Consider the following 18,767-nt stretch of genomic DNA (forward strand, 5'->3'; position numbering starts at 1 on the left):
TTAAATTTCATTTAATTCTTTCACTATCTGGTATAGAAATAAAAAATGAAATTAATGTAACAGGATAAAACTTTTCACGAGTAATTTGTTTAGATTATTCTACTTTGTGATCAAAAATTTTCAAATCCAACAAAAACTGTTGAAGCCCCTAGGTGCCAAATAGTTGAACCCTGTGGTTGACTTTTTACCGCAAAATCCGTCAAAGTGCGAGATACATATATAATTCCAATTCAAGGATACTTTTGTTTTAGGTGATCGCTTCGTCCCTTGTAATTAACAGGCCTTTTGTACCTAAGATACTTCCTCGGCTTTAATCCGTGCAAGTTGCGAGAGTTAAAGTTAAATATTTTTCTCTAACAATTAAAGGAGCAAAATATGTACATTTCCGTTAAATAAAATATATCTACATATTTTAAATTATCGCAATTGATTTATTTTACATTCTCGGAAATAAAACAGCAACTAAAGACAGTCAATAAAATTTCATCCAATTCTGAGAGAATTGAAAAATCACAAATTCAGATACTCACAATAGTACTTATTTTGAATGCAATTATGAGATTATGCTTGAAAAGTACAATCTCCGAACTAAATCTTTAGATCGGACGAATATAGCATACTTATATACTGACCTATCAAAGTCAAGGTAAGTATAAATTCTCCTTACTAAGTGACCGTAACCCGTCTTGCAGGACTAGAAAGAATTAGAAAAATATTTTCTGTGGGATGCAACTACCGTTCTTAAATTTAGTTTGACATATAGTCGTCATAAGGAATACGCCTGTGAAGGGTATTATACCATTGGAACATTGAAAGTTTACGTTTTTTTAAATTTGTTTTGTTTTTTTTTTTTTTTGTCTTTTATTTTCAGTCTTATATTTTTATAAACACTTTCCTCTCTTCCTTAATTCTCAATTTAGTAATACAACGGTTCTGCCAGTTTGGACAAACAGAATTATTTTACAACTTCTTGAAATATTATATTTTCCTTACCATGGCTTTGGATAATTTATCTGTTCTTTTTATTTTAGTACATAATCAATAAACACGTTCTTAGAAATTCTTTCACATGTTCCTCGATTCCACCAAAGCGTAAAGCTCTGCTTTACTTCGTGGCCAAGTAAACTTTATAGCAACCTTAAACTAAATTCCATTTAAGCAGCTTGCGAGCTCATGCTTTCATTTTTATGTGTGCAATATTGTATACACAACCAGATTTAGCAATGTGCAAGTTAGTTAGCAACAAATTTTTAAACAGTAAAGTCAGCAATTACTATAAGTTAAATTTTCAACTAGATTTATTGTCTCGCGTTTCGTAAAAGCTTCTTTCGATGGCATTCCTCTTCTAACCATACATACATCTTATAAATTACCATTTAACTTAAGCACCAATGAATATTTCCGAAAATAAGAGAAAACAGTCCGTAATACAATTGGTTATACATATGTATGTATGTATGCATATGTTTTTAAATACATTTATTTAAGTGGCTTTAAATGAACAAGTTACTTTAAATATAAAGGGGTTTGGAAAGCATTGCGAAAGCATTTTGTTTCAGGTTAATTAAAATCAAATTTGAAAACATAAAGAAAGATATGATAATCTTTCTCTCAATAAAAATTGAAAGATAATACTACTATATATACAAAAGTTTATGAGTTCCCTTGTCAGCGATGTCACAGCGATTAATGCGACGAAAGGGATATACTATATATAGATAAGGAAAATGTCGACCGGAGAGCGGAAATCATTATATTTAAAAATTTTAAATTTCTTTTCAGTGTACATATCAAAAAGTAATTAATATAATGGCGCTTTATGGCCTAAAATTATCCAAATCCAATTCCAAAAAAAAATGCTTGGTGAAAGCCTGCCTGAGTTATATTTATTATACAAAAAGGATATTGTGTTAAAAACTGCAAGTAAGCAATGAGCATAAGTCAATACAAACAGATTTAAGAACTGCAAATAAAATTCAAATATTGAAATTTTAATGAATTTTCATTTGCTTCTACAAATATTGTATGTATTACTATTATATGACTGGGTACCCAGATATTATTAACCGAGTTACCTTCTAAAAATCTTGTTATTGCTGCTTTCAAAGAAGGAACGATTGAAATTTCTGCGTTTCTTGTATATTTAAGACTCATTTCTGTTTTCTCTAGTATGTATTGGCGATAAAAGGTTAGACTCCAGAGCCTTACTAGGTTTTTACACTTATCTTTATAAGGATTTACCTGTTCGTGTTTCTGTCCAGGTTTTTGTAATTTTTCACAATTGTCATTTACCATATCACCGCACCATTTATATATTGCACATAAATGATTTTAAGGGTTTAGGACACCTTTCATCTCTTGAATGCACACAATTGATCACGAGCGTTTCTTTAAAGATAGATTTCTGTTTCTCCCAACGATAAATGGATTGTATATTAATTCCCGAACAGTAGCAGGACGCCAGCAAAAAGTTCTCTCTGTAGAGTAGAAGCACAATATTGTTCATAGATCAAAGGGACCAAAGGCAAGGGTATAGGACACCTACTTATGGAGTGCCACAATTGATCTTATGAGCGATTTTTTATAATTTGCTAACATATATTAAATTGCAGGTACCAGTCAGTCAGCAAGTTCGGATTACTGTCAAATAAGCGATGTTATATGTGGAAAGATATATGGATAAGTAATGTATGTTAGCTAAGTTTGCAGAAAATAAAAATAAATTGCCTTATTACTACTAAGTGTTAAGCTGGAGCCTGTTAAAAGATAAATGTTTGAAATGTATGTACGCAGATCAACTGGAGCGTTCATCCTATTGCATCACTCAGCCGTCTGAAGTGTTGACACAATGTCATTAACGCTGAAATTAATCGCACGACTGTCTCCGTACGGACTCTCTATGCTATAGAAAATATTAAATTACACTTTCTGAGGGTGCTTATTTTAGTACACAATTTTTGTAAAATGTCCACAAAAAAAATTAAGACCACCAGTTTTAATGTCAAGTCCAAAAATTCCACACATTTTTTAATGCATGAAACTTGGTCGGCACTGTGGTAAGTAGTGTAATTTTTCAATTAAAATGAAATTCAATATTCTTGTTTGGATTAGTCACCGGGAAACTTTACCTAATATTTGCGGAAATTTGCATAAGCCATTAGTACTTTTGAATTGACAGAATTTTTGAAGTTAGCTATGGTTTTTTGAACTGTGAATAGTTATATGGGCAGGCCTAGAGAAATGGCTTGTATGATAATTGAATGACTAATACAGTAAAAATATTTTGTCTAGTGAAAGTTTTAAGACCTTTAAAAGCGCAATATGTAGATAACAAAATTTTCACGATAGTGATATATAACATTTCTTTAGAACTATTAATAGGAAACTGATTACAATTAATTTAATGAAATTCATAGCGCAAACCGATAAGAGATTATCATTGCAAATAAAGTGCAAAACTACAATAAATTTTTAATTGACAGTTCACCAATTTTATTAACATTCGAACCATTATTTTTTAAAGTCATATATTGAGCTATATCTATATGACATACAGTTTGATATTGGAAGATTTCTCAGTAACCGGGAGCCGAAAACTCGGAGACCACATTGAACCGAGAGCTCAAACTCTTCAACAAACTTTTCATGTATGTAAGGACAGAAATACCCCGAAGATGTACATATATGTATATATGATAGATTATAATTATTTTTGGTAAAGAAAATTTTGTTCGAGAGCCGAGCATTTTTTCGATGAACATTTTTCCTCAACATATACATTATAAAAAAATGCTATCAATTCATTTGCATTTGCATTTATTATTGAGCCTAACAAAACTGAACGATTCCTTATAATCACTAGAAAAGTTGATAATCGAACACATTCTTGCAACTTGCTTCTAAAGCTAGGAAAGTACCTTCAGGTACATAAGATCTGTTAGTTATATGGAGTGTAGGACGAGTTTTCACTGAAGTTTGTTCAAATATGCACCATTACAAAGAAAACAGTTTCTCTTACATATTGAGTTTTACCCCGTTATATTAATTGCTTTTTTACACTTACATTCTTTACACAAGTAAAGAATCGAATGGTATTTGAAAAGTAGGCGTATATGAAAAGTAGTCCGATTTCGTCCGAATGCGAGTCTCGACATATGTATGTGTTTTCATCTAATAGTAGGCGGTGCCATGTCTATTGTTCAATTTTCACACCAACTCCGATAAAGATCTCTCATACCATCTCTGGTGTAAAATTTATGGCGTATTTAGTTACTGATTAATTGCGCTTTTAATAGTTTTTAACAGTACTGTTATATAGTAGTGAGTGGGGTTATTTTTCGATTGGTTCCTCTGGTTGACATTTTATATTTTAAGGGTATTTCCTTGGCTTTTATTTCTGCAAGGTGCAAGAGTATAATATGTTCGGTTGCATCCGAACTTAGCCCATCCTTATTTGTTTTTTCCTAAATATACCGCAAAAAGAAATCAGTACGAAATCGTTTTTTCAGCATTTAAATCAGATGAAATATTTTTCTCAAAACTGTTTGGAGAACACTTCTTTATCGCCATTACATATCAATTAAAAGAAATTTAAGCTAAAGGTTGCCTAATTTGTTTAAAAGTATACTTTTTTTATTCCCACCTCCACGACTGCATATTTTATAGCAGCCTTATGAATGACTAACTCGCTTTACATCCAATGGTAAAGGGTTTGCTAGTTCTGTTAAGCCGCGTTGTTCGATATAAACCACCTTCAAGTTGAATTAAGGTTACTGAATATGGAAAACATATTTTTTATGAACTTTATCTTGATTTTGATCGGTCAGTTTGAATATATATGACTCAGTGATTCCATCTGTATATAATATACATATGTTCGTAGATTATATATGTGCCTTGAGATATATACTTTGTGAATTTTTTGAAAATATTAGGTTGTCAAAAAAGTCTTCCTTGGTATTTTCGCTAGTTGGCGCTGAAAGCGCGTAGTTCTAGTTTTATTCGTCGCATCGGGTCATGCTATATACCTTTTTGGAAAGCTCATTTCACAATCAGCTAACAGCTAACACGTGTTTGATTGATTGTCGTTTCTTTTAAGTCGTCCGTGAGTTATAGCGTCGCAAAAATGGAGCAAAATAAAGAGAAAATACGGCATATTTTACAGTACTACTACGATAAAGGCAAAAATGCATCTCAAGCCGCCAATAAAATTTGTGCAGTTTATGGACCCGATACAGTTTCCATTTCCACCGTACAACGATGGTTTCAACGTTTTCGTTCTGCTGTAGAGGTGGTCGAAGATGCGCCACACTCCGGAAGGCCTGTCGTCGAAAATTGCGATAAAATCGCTGAATTGGTCGAAAGAGACCGGCATAGTAGCAGCCGTATCATCGGTCAAGAGCTGGGCATGAGTCATCAAAAATTCATTTCAATTTCAATAAAAAAAAAAAATTCAATAAAAATACCGCAAGACTTTTTTGACAACCCATTATGTTGTCAACTAAAAAGTTTTCCATACAAGCAATTGATTTTGACAGATCGGCATGATGATCAGTAAGAGTTACATCCAATAGAGATCCGATATCTGCGCTCCTCGGAGAGAAGAAGATGTGTGCAAAATTTCAAATATGTAGATACCTAAAAACCTGGGTTAATCATTCAGACTTATTGAATGAAAATCTGCAACATTTCCTTCTTAGTGTTTCCAATTTAATATATCCTGTTCAGAGCATAAAAATAAAAACTATATATAAATGGATATGCGAAAATGTATCTATTTAAAATAAGTAAAGAAGAATTAAAAAATTATTTTTTGCGAATCCCAAAATCGGGATTAATGTTCTACTACTCGTACACACACATTCATATAGAGCCGTCATCTTCAATACTGAAATCGTAGAGCACTTGTCGGCAAATATCTTGGCTTAAAAACTAAAATTTTAATTAATCCCAAAGTCTTGGATTAAATTTTAATTTTTTAATTCCGATGTTAGTATTAAAAAGTGAATGCATAATTTGTAATCCAAAATTTGTATTTAACAAGAGAAAACGTTAACTTCGGCTGAACCGAAGCTAATATACCCTTCACAGGTTCGCAGATTATATTAATACCTTAAGCAGTTATCCATGTCAAATTTCGTGAAGATACCACGTCAAATGTGAAAGTCTTACATACCAGCCCTTGATTCCGATCGTTCGATTTGTATAGCAGCTATATGCTATAGTTAATCGATCTGAACTATTTCTTCAATGATTACATTGTTCCCTTAGAAAATAATCTATACTAAATTTCGTGAATATATCTTGTCAAATGTGAAAGTTTTCCATACAAGCCCTTGATTCCGATCGTTCAGTTTGTATGGCAGCTATACATATGTTATTGTGGTCTGATATCGGCAGTTCCGACAAATGCGCAGCTTCTTGAAAAGAAAATGACGTTTGCAAAATTTCAAAACGATATCTTAAAAACTGAGGGACTAGTTCGTATATATGTATACAGGCAGACAGACAGACAAACGGACGGACATGGCTAAATCGACTCAGCTCAACACACTGATCATTTAAATATATCCTTTATATGGTCTCCGACGTCATACGTAAAAACGCCTAGTGTCGATGTTTTGTTTACGAAACTTGGAGCATAACAAGGACAAAGAATGTACGTTGCTGTAGCAGAGAGCAAAGAGAGAAGAAAACTGTTGTTTTAAGAGTCCTGCTGAAGCGATGAGCTACGCGAATGAGTTGAAATTGAGATTTTTATTTTGAGTTACAAAAACGAAAGAGTAAATATGCATTCCACGTCTGCTTATAAATGAAAATTGGTTTGTTTGAAAAAGAATGTCTATGGAAAGAAATTTTACTGCACCACATACATATGTATGTGAGTGACATTAAACACAATTATTTGAGTTCAATTTAACAAATATTTATTTATTATTAAAATGCTATTCGTAGCTTGACTGTTGACATCAGACTGAATTAAGTTTACCTTAAGACAGTGAGTCAAATTCCCGGGAGAGAACATATAGCGGTAAAATAATACAACAAAGAAGTATATTATATGTACATATGTTACTTGTGCATTTGTATATAAATTTTTAGATTTCATAATTCGTAGTTGGTTTAACATTTCTTCTAAAGATATAATTTATAATTACAAATTTGGTCTAATTAAGGAGCCGGAAAGTAAAATTTTCGTTTTAATTTATATAGAACCTTCAAATCATGCAGTAGAACGTCGTGTAATGTGTGTCTATAAAATATGATAAAATTATTTCACAGTAAATTATTCCGAAATTTCGCTTAAGAGTATTCTGAAAGTGTAATGATTTTTAATTGTTTGTTTTAAAATCATATGAGTATGTAAGCCACAGAAAGGTTTAGAGAACCAGCTACCCGTTAAGGGAAATAAAATTAAAGAAGGAGGGCACTTAAGACTGATTCTGATTAATAGCTTAACGACTGGTCCATTGAGTTTTTGTTCTGCTTACGAATTCATTTCGGAAAGCGAAACATAAATTTCAAAAGAGATAATACCAATACAAATTGTTAATGCAGGAAGTTTTTGTGTGCGTTGTTTATGTTATAATTACTTTAACTTTATTTTATTTATTTATTTCCTTAATATTATTTTGGACTTTTTTGAAATCGCAGCAACAGGAGTTTTGAATATTTAATTTAAGAAAATTTGATTTGTAATCAAATGTCTGCATTGCCAGAACGCTCAAGAGGATATTCATTAAGTGCATAGATGTTTGTAAATATCTATTGAAAAGAGTTTTAGAAGTACTCACCCACTGAGCAAATACCCTTCATTTTCCCACACCAATACCAACACATAATTTTTACTACGTTTTTCAATTACTTTTTCTACTACATTTTGCCTTTAGTAGGAGTAGTTTTAGTACTAAATACGTTGACTGCAACGCCGGCTGTAGTAATATTTTTCATTCACCATGGTGTACCGAAGTCAAAAGCGATTTAATAGCGACGATTCAGTACGACGGAATACTTTTACCGCTACGGTTTTAAAGAAAGTAGTCGGTGGAAATGCAATATGTCCGTTTATTGGAGTAGACGGCGCTTACGCGATTAATCTGTTAGTTAAAGGAATTCTCCAATGCGGTAGACTAAGCATTATATTAAAGCTAGAGAAAAAAGAAAGGTTTGTATGGCTGCCAAGAAAAATACTACAATGATTTAAAGCAAGACTAAGAATAATAAAAATCATCGTTAAACAACAATGATTTTTGAAAAGCGAAAATATATAGAAGTATTAAAAAATAAATATTTGAAGAAAATAAGTTTTTTTGTGGAAATTTATTTCGTTTATCGAAGCTGGAAAATGAAATTGCTAATGTTGAAGAAATTAATCGGTGTTTCCCTGTATAAGCGGATGTCACTTCTACTGTTTGAGCGGAAATGTTTATATTTTAGCGAATATTTACTACTTTGAAATATTAAAAGAAAATATATACATGTTTGGTTTAAATAAATCAAGAACTATATAATTAAAAAAAAATATATTTGAAAAATTTTAAAATTAATGGGTAGAGCTTAAAAAAAAAACAAAAAGGTAAAATATAAAAAACTGAGTATGTATGTAAATAAATCGAAATAATAAAAAATAACTCCCAACCACTTGCTCAGCAATTCACCAGTAACTGCGTGAAGAACTCGATTCTCATTTTCTTAAAGCCTTAAAATATTTACCTAAATTAATATTAAAATTGCTTTTGATTTATTTAAATCGGAAAGCAAAACTAATATAATACTCAGTATTCACCACAAAAAAGTGTAAAAATTTCGGTCTTCAAGTCAACGTACGTTTGCAAAGGTTACGCTACAGAAACTTATGGCAAATGCTCAGTAGCGTCAGTATGTTTTTTGCTTCTCACATATTATATAAGTGACTTATTATTAATAAACTAGCATGTTGCTTTCATTTGCAGTTAATGAATTCATTATTTATGCACAACAACGAGAAGTAAGAAAAGTTGAGCTTTTTATTGACGGCAAGTAACAATCTGCAATCAGCTATTGTAATACAGTGAACAAAACTCATTCTTAACCCCTTTCATACATAATTTGCATAATATCGGGGGAACGTTTTTTATCGCGACTACGAGTACAATTGCTGTTTGTGAAAGTTTCGCTCTCTGAAGTGTTTGCTGTTTTTCGCACATACCAAAATTTGTAAATCGAAAAATAAAAAACTTGAATACACTCGCTACAAAACTACCGAAAAATATAAATAAATTTTTTTAATATTTGAAATATGAAATATTATTTATTCATTTTTTATTAAAAAACAATCAATTAAAATTAATAAGACATTTAGTTTAGAATACATATCTTACAACAGAAAGTTATGTGCACAGGAATGTTACAGCTAGCAAAGAATTATTATTTTTAAAGCCTTGGTGAAATCGACCCTCACAGGTCACTTCGAAATTATACGAGTAATAATAATTATTAAAAGTATCGAGTGTTTTCTTTAGTACTCTGGACACTAAGTGGAAATTCAAAATAAAAATGGAAAAAGTTGTATTTGTTTTAATTAATTTAGAAGTTTGGATAGATATGAATACAAAGCTTAGATAAAAAACCTATACGAAATTCTGGAGATTTTTCTAACATAAAAATTAAAAAGTTAATTCTGAATGTTTTACATTGAATATGTTTAAACTTTCGGACATTATACTCTGATTTTTCGACGTGAAATTATTGTTATCAACAGTAGCAACAGGTAAAACACATTTTTTTTTTAAACAACGACTTACTGGTAGTAATAAATTTTGATTCAATAATTTAAATTTTTCGTGAAAATGTGTTTAAATTTAAGAGCAACGCCAACAGTTTTAGTGAAAAATGCTCCGCGTCCGGGGATTGATGAAAAAAATGTTAAAACATAGACCTCAAAGTAGTTCTGAAGTAACTTTGCAAAAGTCACTTCAGGATAGACTGAGACGAGATAGAGTTAGCAAATAGAGAAAATCATAGACATGAAATAATTCTTAATTACATATTGTACATACATATATGGTTGCTACTCAATGAATTCTAACTGTTGCCGATTTTTTTGAACAAAGCGATTAGTGTTACTATATAACATGTTTTAGAGTGTAATTAATTATTTGTATAAAAATTTCACCAAAGTTATAAAATAGTGTATATAATTGTAAATAAGCTACAGATTACTGAAATTCGTTGTTTGACTTTGGCTTCTAAAATTCATTGAAATCGCCTGCTCATAACCTTAAAAGGCAAAAGATGTGTGCTTCAATAAAAACAACTTTTACAATCTACATTACTTTGTGCGTGGTAAGAATTGCTAGTTCATGTTAGATGTATTCATTAGATGGTATAGATTTATAGGAATGTATAGTATGATGTCCTAGATCATGAGAAACTCAAAAGTATTAAGGTCATGTTGAAAAAACCAGTTTTAGTCAATAATTTTTGCTAGCGCTTACTAAGTATATTTTTAATATTTGACATACATACAAGTCTTTCTTATTGAAAATATTGAGCTTACTAAAATCATCGAAACTAAATTGGAGAAAAAATTTACTGCACTCAAAATATATCAGCCTAGAATTTATCTAGGAGTATTGTGCCATAGTATCATCAACCTAGTGTTTAAATTAATTTCATTTCTAAACGAATTATTTCATAATATTTATATCTTGTTATAAAAAGTACTTATTATACGAACTAGGTAACAAACGACGACTTACAATAAAATCACTATTCCTGCGAAGCTATCATATATAAAGCTCGCTGAAAATTTATTTCCTTATTTTAAAGCTTATCCCAACATGCACTACCTGAGAAATGTAATGAACGTATGTATGTGGAAATTTCAAAGCAATCGATCCACATGTTTCTAAGAAATTATGTTTGTCTACTGTGATTACACAGTTTCAAGAACAGCGTTGCGTGTTAATAAAGGCGCTCATATCACAGAAAATACTTCCTAATTAAATATGAATATTCAGAGAATGTATTTAAATTTGTGTACATACATACATTTATTCGAGGAACTCTTTTGTTTGTAAATTCTAACTAAACGACTTGCAGAATATAACGGACGTAAAATCCATAGTCATAAGTTGCTACTCATATTGTTCAATAGCCTTGACAGACGTCAACGTTAATCCGGATTAACTGTGCACTTAATCAGATCAAAATTTGTAGGTGACAGGCGAGTTTGAAACTCTCGCAAAAATCTGATTGTAATTTTTGCAATATTTTCAATGAAAATGTATAGAAAATGTGTACAAAACCATTTTTATTACATAAACTTCTTGTTTTATAATTGAAATTTTGAAAAACAGCTGCCAGTGTTGTTTGTTTATCTATCACAATAGACTGAAATTGGCAATTTTAAAGAATGTCGCCAACGAAAATCAAGTAACTCATTAAAATTTTGAGGATTAAATGGGAGTTAACAACGGAGGTTTCTTCACTAACTCCTGAAATAATCCGGCTTAATACAGTTAATCCGGATTAACGCTGCTGTCTGTGAATGTTATAAAATTAAAAACAGTATAATCATTTCCGACAATATTACCCGACGTTTGTGCGGCTATAATAATATTCTTCCAGGATTTTATACAAATAAGCAATGGACGATTGATGAGAAGAGAAATGTTTATTAGCTAAAGCTAAAATAAAAATATATTAATAATAAACAGAGAAAGTGAAATATCAACGGTTTTTGAAAATATTTAAGCAAAAAATTAGTGAAATCATTGTAGCTGCATGCATTCAAAATCAAACAAATATTTGGTTTGCGTGATTTTAAGATGTTTCCAAATGGATTCATGTAATCATAGCAAAAGCATTAAGGATTGCAGTAGAATCTGATACCTGCTGATAACACCAGCGCCAAGCACTAAAAATAAAGAGGCTAAGCCAAAGGTATTTTTCGAAATTATGAAAAAAATTTTTGTCAAATATTCATATTTCTTAAAGTTAGTCTAATATTGGCCTTTCAAAAAGTACTGTTTGTAATAACAAGCGTACATTTGAGGGTTGGTCGTTTGATCAAGATTGTCTAATGCCTTTTTACATTTCATTTTATCTACAAAAATACTTTATTACTTTTTATGTTGGGTATATTTATTCTTATTTCATGCTTGTCTCCTCAGTCAACAAGTTCTACAGGCGAGCTTTTCTGTTGATCTAACGCCGACAACTTACGTATTCAAGTTTCTTGAATGTCTTCTAATGTGTATGCCACTCTGCTTCTGTTATATTCACGTCATATTATTTTCATGACTCAAACAATACCCGATATTTCTTTGATTTCTTGGGTGCATTTATTGTGAGATTTCTTGCACTTATCCACAGTAAAACAAAAATTATATTCTTTTATTATTTGTGGCTGTAAAGTTGGTATTTAATATAGTTTTTGACTTATGAACTGTGTAAATATCACATATTTCAAGAATTGTAAATTTGGCCCAAAGTGAAGAAGAATTTACTGCACAAGTACTTTATATTATTACAATATTTACTTCCAATATACAAATTAAGAAGCAGTTAATACATATAACAAGAACTTAGCACTTCCTTACTCTTTTTCTATAATTTTTGGGTTGCTTTGTTTTTTGAGACATACCCTTTTTATGCTTCATGAATTGCAGTTAATCTATTTATGCACACATTCAGCGAATTTCATTCGTTCTGTTGCTCTAACGGCTCGTGGCAAATATTTGTCAAATCCGAAGGATTATTTCAAACCTTTTAATGCACTAGTATATGTACGTACATGTAAATATGAGCGAATTATTATGCTTTTACATTTTTGAAGTGATTGCAATAAGGTTCAGACGTCTAGTTATAATTAGGGAACTTCGGTAGAGCTTTCAGTTTCCTGCCTGATTTTTATACCCTGAACAGGATATATTAAATTTGTCACGAAGTTTGTAACACCCAGAAAGAAGCGTCGGAGACTCTATAAAGTATATATATAAATGATCAGTATGTTGAGCTGTCTGTCCGTCTGTCTGTCTGTATATATACGAACTAGTCCCTCAGGTTTTAAGATATCGTTTTGAAATTTTGTAAACGTCATTTTCTCTTCAAAAAGCTGCTCATTTGTCGGAACTGCCGATATCGGACCACTATAACATATGGCTGCCATACAAACAGAATGATTGGAATCAAGTTCTTATATGGAAAACTTTCACATTTAACGAAATATCTTCACGAAATTTGACATGGATTACTGGCTAATGTAATAAAATAATCTCCGAAAAAATTGTTCAAGGAGATATTAATTGTCAGCTATTGTTGAAATGATGATGTGCAAGGCAAAATTCAACAATGATGCGACAAACGTTAGCCAATTTGTAGTCAGTCACCAAAGATATATACATATATATGATAAGCTTTTATATATGTAGCAGCACAAGCTCATACTCACTATTTGCAAAAGTGGCTTACCAACGGTAGATGCTTAGACAAGCCTCACTTGGTGGTGGATACACGTCGCATCAGACGCATTATAACACCACAAAGGTAATCCCATATACTATCTCACAGAAGTTTCATAATATCGGATGTGGAGCCATTAGAAAGAGGGGTTTCTCGCAGCTTAACGGTTTTCTGTTATGTGAGAAGTGTACAATATGAATTTTGAAAAATACCAGCTTTTAATCATGGGCACAACAATGCAAAACAAAAGAGTTTTCGGCATGGTTAACGTGTAAATACAGAACAGAATGAATAATATTTGTAATGCCATCCATCTAAGTCTACATAAAGATTGTATGTGGGCTATTTATAAATCATGCGTCTTTTTGGAACATTTATCAATCCAAAGAGATGCTGAATATACACATTAAGGTACTAGGGAAAAAAGATAAGTATTTTTTTCGCTTGGTATTATGAAAAATAGGTTCTTATAAACCTCTACGAAATTTCTACAACTATGAGCACTTATTTGTACAGATCCTCCGCCTTACAGTTTTTTATTTTTGTTATCAGATAGAAAAATTCATATCTCTTCTTCTAAATACTTGAGATCATATGTTGTGAAATTTACTGCAAAAGTTTTGTAGAAAATTTAATGCTTTAAACCTAACCGTTAAAAAGATATTAAAGGTTGAAGTTTGACAATTTTAAGGCAAATATTTTTATATTTATATTTAATATTAAAAAGTACGTGTCACGTTGGTTGTCCGCGATGGACTCCTAAACTACTGAACCGATTTTAGTAAAATTTAGCACACTGTGTCCAATTTGAACCAACTTAGAAGATAGGATAGTAAAAACAATTCATTATTAAAAAATACACTGAACGCTCTATTAAATGAACACTCTATTAAGCGTACATTTCTATTAACTGAACAGAAAGGCTGGTAACCAGACATTGAGAAAGCAGTTTCAAATTCGTTAATTTTTCCACTGAAATTTATTTGTATGAACATATTCAAAATTCGATCTCAACTACAATCCCTTGGATTCTTATAATAAAAATATATAAAATTTTCACTGTATTGAATAGTTTATTATATGAATAATAGTATAAAATGTATACCACAGCAACGCGTGGCAGAGTCCCCTAGTAGATATATATATTTATATATACGTATATATGTAAATGATCAGCAAGAGGCACCTGTGGCATATACTCGTATGTGTATGGATTAATTTTCATATCACCTAAATCACTTATACTGCAATAAACGACAAACCCCTATTAGAAGGTAATTCCCCCTATTAGAAGATAATTCCGTTCACTCCCCATATAACGGTACTTTTAAAAACTACTAAAAGTGCGATAAAACAATGAAACAATGCGGATATTTCATTCAATTAGTTGCGACATTTTGTTCTGCATATTTCAGACCACATTTATTATTGTGAATGGCTAAAATGATAAAATATTTGTCAAAAGTAATAATACAAAGGTTATTATATTTTATTTTAAGAATTTATAACTTAAAGTCAAATATAATTGTTTGTAGAAAAAACTAGACGTTACTAAAGGTTGTTTGAAGCGGACAGGAAAACTCTTCATTGCTCAGTTTAAATAATCAGATTAAATTTTATGGAGTCTCCGACGTTTTCTTCTGGGTGTTACAAAGGTACGTTACGTCACATTTGGTATTTCAGTAATATAGATTATAGGACATGTTCACTTAGTTTTCTTACCATATTTTGCTTCATGTCCGAAATATTTGTTTGCTTTTAAGCAACCTAATTAATTTAAATTACTTGTAAGTATATGTCACATAACAAAAGCGGTAAAATATATAATAATATATTGGTGTATAAAGAAAAAGTTAACCAGATAATCGACAATCATTATGTTCTATAAGAGGCGTGTAGCCTGAACTGAGGTCTGAACCGATTTTTTTTTTTTTTTTTTTTTGATATTCAAGGCTTAACCTCATAAGGATGATCGCAAAGTGAGAAGTTAAGATTTGGTCAGTGCTTGAAATAAATACTTTGAAAAGCAATAATTTTAGAAAAAATATGCTTAAACTATTTTGCTGTGATACACAAGCAAAACAAAGTATAAATGTTTATTTGAATGGAGAGTTTTATTAAGACAAGCGCGAAAGAGGAGGAGACTAGAAAGATTTAGTAATATCTTATGAGAGTACTCGTAAAAAAAAACAAAAGAAAGCAAAGAAATTACAAATTTGATGTATTTACTACTTTGTAGCCATGTCACATACTAAAATTTTTTGCTTTCAGCTCACAACTTTAAAGTCAACAAGCGCCAAAGAGCTTAAAGGATTATGTGTAATTCCATAAGCCACACACTATTGTTAAAAATGTGGATACAGATACGTTGCGATAAAAGGTGATGCAGACAAAAATAGCTAATAACACGATATACTATAAATTCAGCATGACTGACAGTCATTGCTAACGAAAATACTCGAGCTGCTTTCGATAGCTTAGCAGACGACCTACAAGATAATTATGCCCAACTTATCGGCACGACATCGGCTATTGATTTGTGCAATCAATCATTGCTATGTACTTCGAATATATGCAGTTTAATAAACGATACAATGGTGTAGTAAAAATATATCCAAATCAGATTTTAATTATTTTAGTTTCGAAAATCGTGGTCGAAAATAGAATAAAGGTTTGTCACCAAAATTTACGTTATTTTAATCCGAATGTTAATATGTATGACGTTTTTAACGCACAGGGTAGACCGTAAAGACAAATTATTGCTTCTAAATGGATATTTTTGGACCTGACAGCAGCTCACAAGGATAGCGAGCAGAGAAATTGCGAATAGATGACTGGTATTATTATTAGCTGTTCCCATTAGAACTAAGGAATAACTTGCGTTATTGCACCGCTTCATTGTAAAAAAATATTCAGAGGACTCCAAGTTCATATTTAACGACATAAAACCAAATTCTTTTAATGTAATTTTTTTGAGGTTATCGACATAGATTTTGAAAAATATATTAAGAATTTTAAAATTATGAACAAAGTCTTACTGTTTTTTGTCTAACAATGTATAATATTATGTAGGAGGGTAAAAGAAGTTGGAGAACATCTGGGCAAAGTGTATAATTTTCCTAAGCTTTCGCTTTTATGGAGTAAGAACTTATTAGACCGTCCTCGTAAAAATTAACAGCAACAAGAGTTCTCGGTTACAATTTGTATTTGCTGATGATAAAAAACCAATAATTCACTAAAGTTTTTAAGTGATTACCGTGTACTGAGCATTTCAACCTTCCGTTCAGCGATTATATTATAATTTTATGCGAATACGGAAAAAAATATGAGAGGTGACAACGGCACTGTAAAACCTAATTAGTCGTGTTACTTAATTGAATAAAATTTCAAATCCATAAAATACCGGAGGGAAAAGAAACAGTCCTATGCAAATTAATACTTTAAAATTTCGAAATACATAGACAAACACATTGTATACGAAAGCTTACGTAGGAAAAACAAAATGGTTAGCGGTCGGTACTAGCTGTGAACTACTGAGTACCGTAAACAAACTCTCTCTGTTATGGCACTGTTATGCAAAACATTTTGCAGCAGGAGTGTGTTTGAGGAAGATAAACGCAAATACCAACACAATCAAAAAATGTTATTGAAAACCCATGAAAATAAAAATTGAGTGTGTTTGCTTGATTTAGTTTCGGGTTGTGGAAACAAAACCGAATATAAACGCATATACTGTAGTGGTTTGGTTTTACGCCACATTTTTCGATACAATTATTATACCCTGAACAGGGTGTGTTAAGTTTGTCACGAAGTTTGTAACACCCAGAAGGAAGGGTCGGAGACCCTATAAAGTATATATATAAATGATCAGTATGTCAAGCTGAGTCGATTCAGCCATATCCGTCTGTCTGTCCGCCCGTCCGTCTGTCTGTATATATACGAACTAGTCCCTAAGTTTTTAAGATATCGTTTTGAAATTTTGCAAACGCCATCTGAACGATCGGAATCAAGTTCTTGTATAGAAAACTTTTCACAATGTATTTTCACAAAAGTTGGCACAGGTTATTTTCTAAGCAACAATGTAATCTCCGAAAAAATTGTTCAGATCGGTTAACTATAGCATATAGCTTCCATACAAACCGAACGGTCGGAATCAAAGGCTTGTATGCTTCACGAAATTTGACATGGAATACTGCTTAAGGTAATAATATAATCTCCAACAAAATTGTTCAGATCGGAATACTATAGCACATAGCTTCCATACAAACTGGACACATAGTTCCTAAAAGAAATGCACCTGTGTAGGGTATATTAGCTTCGGTGCAGCCGAAGTTAACGTTTTTTCTTGTTTTGTTCTAAAACTGATAAGAGCTAGTTTCAAGTTATTTTCCGTGATTAGCGAAAAAGCATAAAAATTAAATTTTCAGATTGATTTGGTGATTTTATTTAAGGGGGACGCAGCAACAGCTTAATCATGGCATTTCATAAGGTTTTTGCAATTTGTGGGCATGTTAATGGTCCGATTCCGCTCATCTCAATACCAGAATGGTGTCTAGCAAAGAATGCCCCAGTTTCAAAGGGATATTTTGTTGGACGAAATGGCAGACAGACAGTCATACGTATAGTTTGCAACATGTTGGAAGAGTATAAAAATACAAATCCATTTAGACGTAGTGTATAGGACTTCCAAGTTATTTTCGTTACGGGAGTATTTGGTCCCATTTCTGCAGCAGGCAATGCAAAAAAGTACCTTACAAACAAGTGAAAAATTTTAACGATCTTCGTAAAACCAAATAAATTGACACCACGGTCGCCTTTCACTGCAATAATCCTCTATTCCAAATTATATTTTCGTTTCTTAGTGTGCAGATTAGTTGCAACACTTTATTTCACTTAATGGCGTTTTGTGGGCCTGGCAATAATCTGATTCCGCCTATCTGCGGTGCCAATTCTCTGAGGGTGCCATGGAACATATGTACATTGTTTCATAAAGATATCTCAACTTTTACTTAAATTTAACGATTGCTCGGATATCCCTATAGCCATCTTGGTTAGTGTAAGGTGATACAAGCAACCGTTAGTTAAACAAAACTATAATATTCTTTACCAACATTTTGCACGAGTATAAAAAGAACCTCTCTAATGAATACAAAAATTCCTTAATGATGGTCCCCTTTTAAGGCATTCAAATTAACTAACTTCGTTCGTAATCGTTTCATAGTAGATGCCATAGTATCCCGTCTCGATGTGCCGTCAAATTATCTTTACATGCTTAATATCAAAATTTAGCAACTCTGAGCATAAGCACGTCAGTGTTTATA

The 18,767-nt window shown here is 31.6% G+C and overlaps 1 long non-coding RNA gene across 1 annotated transcript; it reads left to right on the forward strand.

The window, feature by feature from the left end:
- Nucleotides 1–8,018: 8,018 nt before the first annotated feature.
- LOC126766496 (uncharacterized) lies at nucleotides 8,019–16,410 on the forward strand. The gene is made up of 3 exons (XR_007668896.1): nucleotides 8,019–8,164; nucleotides 15,718–16,117; nucleotides 16,184–16,410. It is a non-coding gene; the product is annotated as an uncharacterized LOC126766496 (long non-coding RNA).
- The last annotated feature ends 2,357 nt before the right edge of the window (nucleotides 16,411–18,767 follow it).

The sequence above is a fragment of the Bactrocera neohumeralis genome, unplaced genomic scaffold (assembly GCF_024586455.1).
Source record: "Bactrocera neohumeralis isolate Rockhampton unplaced genomic scaffold, APGP_CSIRO_Bneo_wtdbg2-racon-allhic-juicebox.fasta_v2 ctg1418, whole genome shotgun sequence".
In the NCBI taxonomy this organism is placed as follows: Eukaryota; Metazoa; Arthropoda; class Insecta; order Diptera; family Tephritidae; genus Bactrocera; species Bactrocera neohumeralis.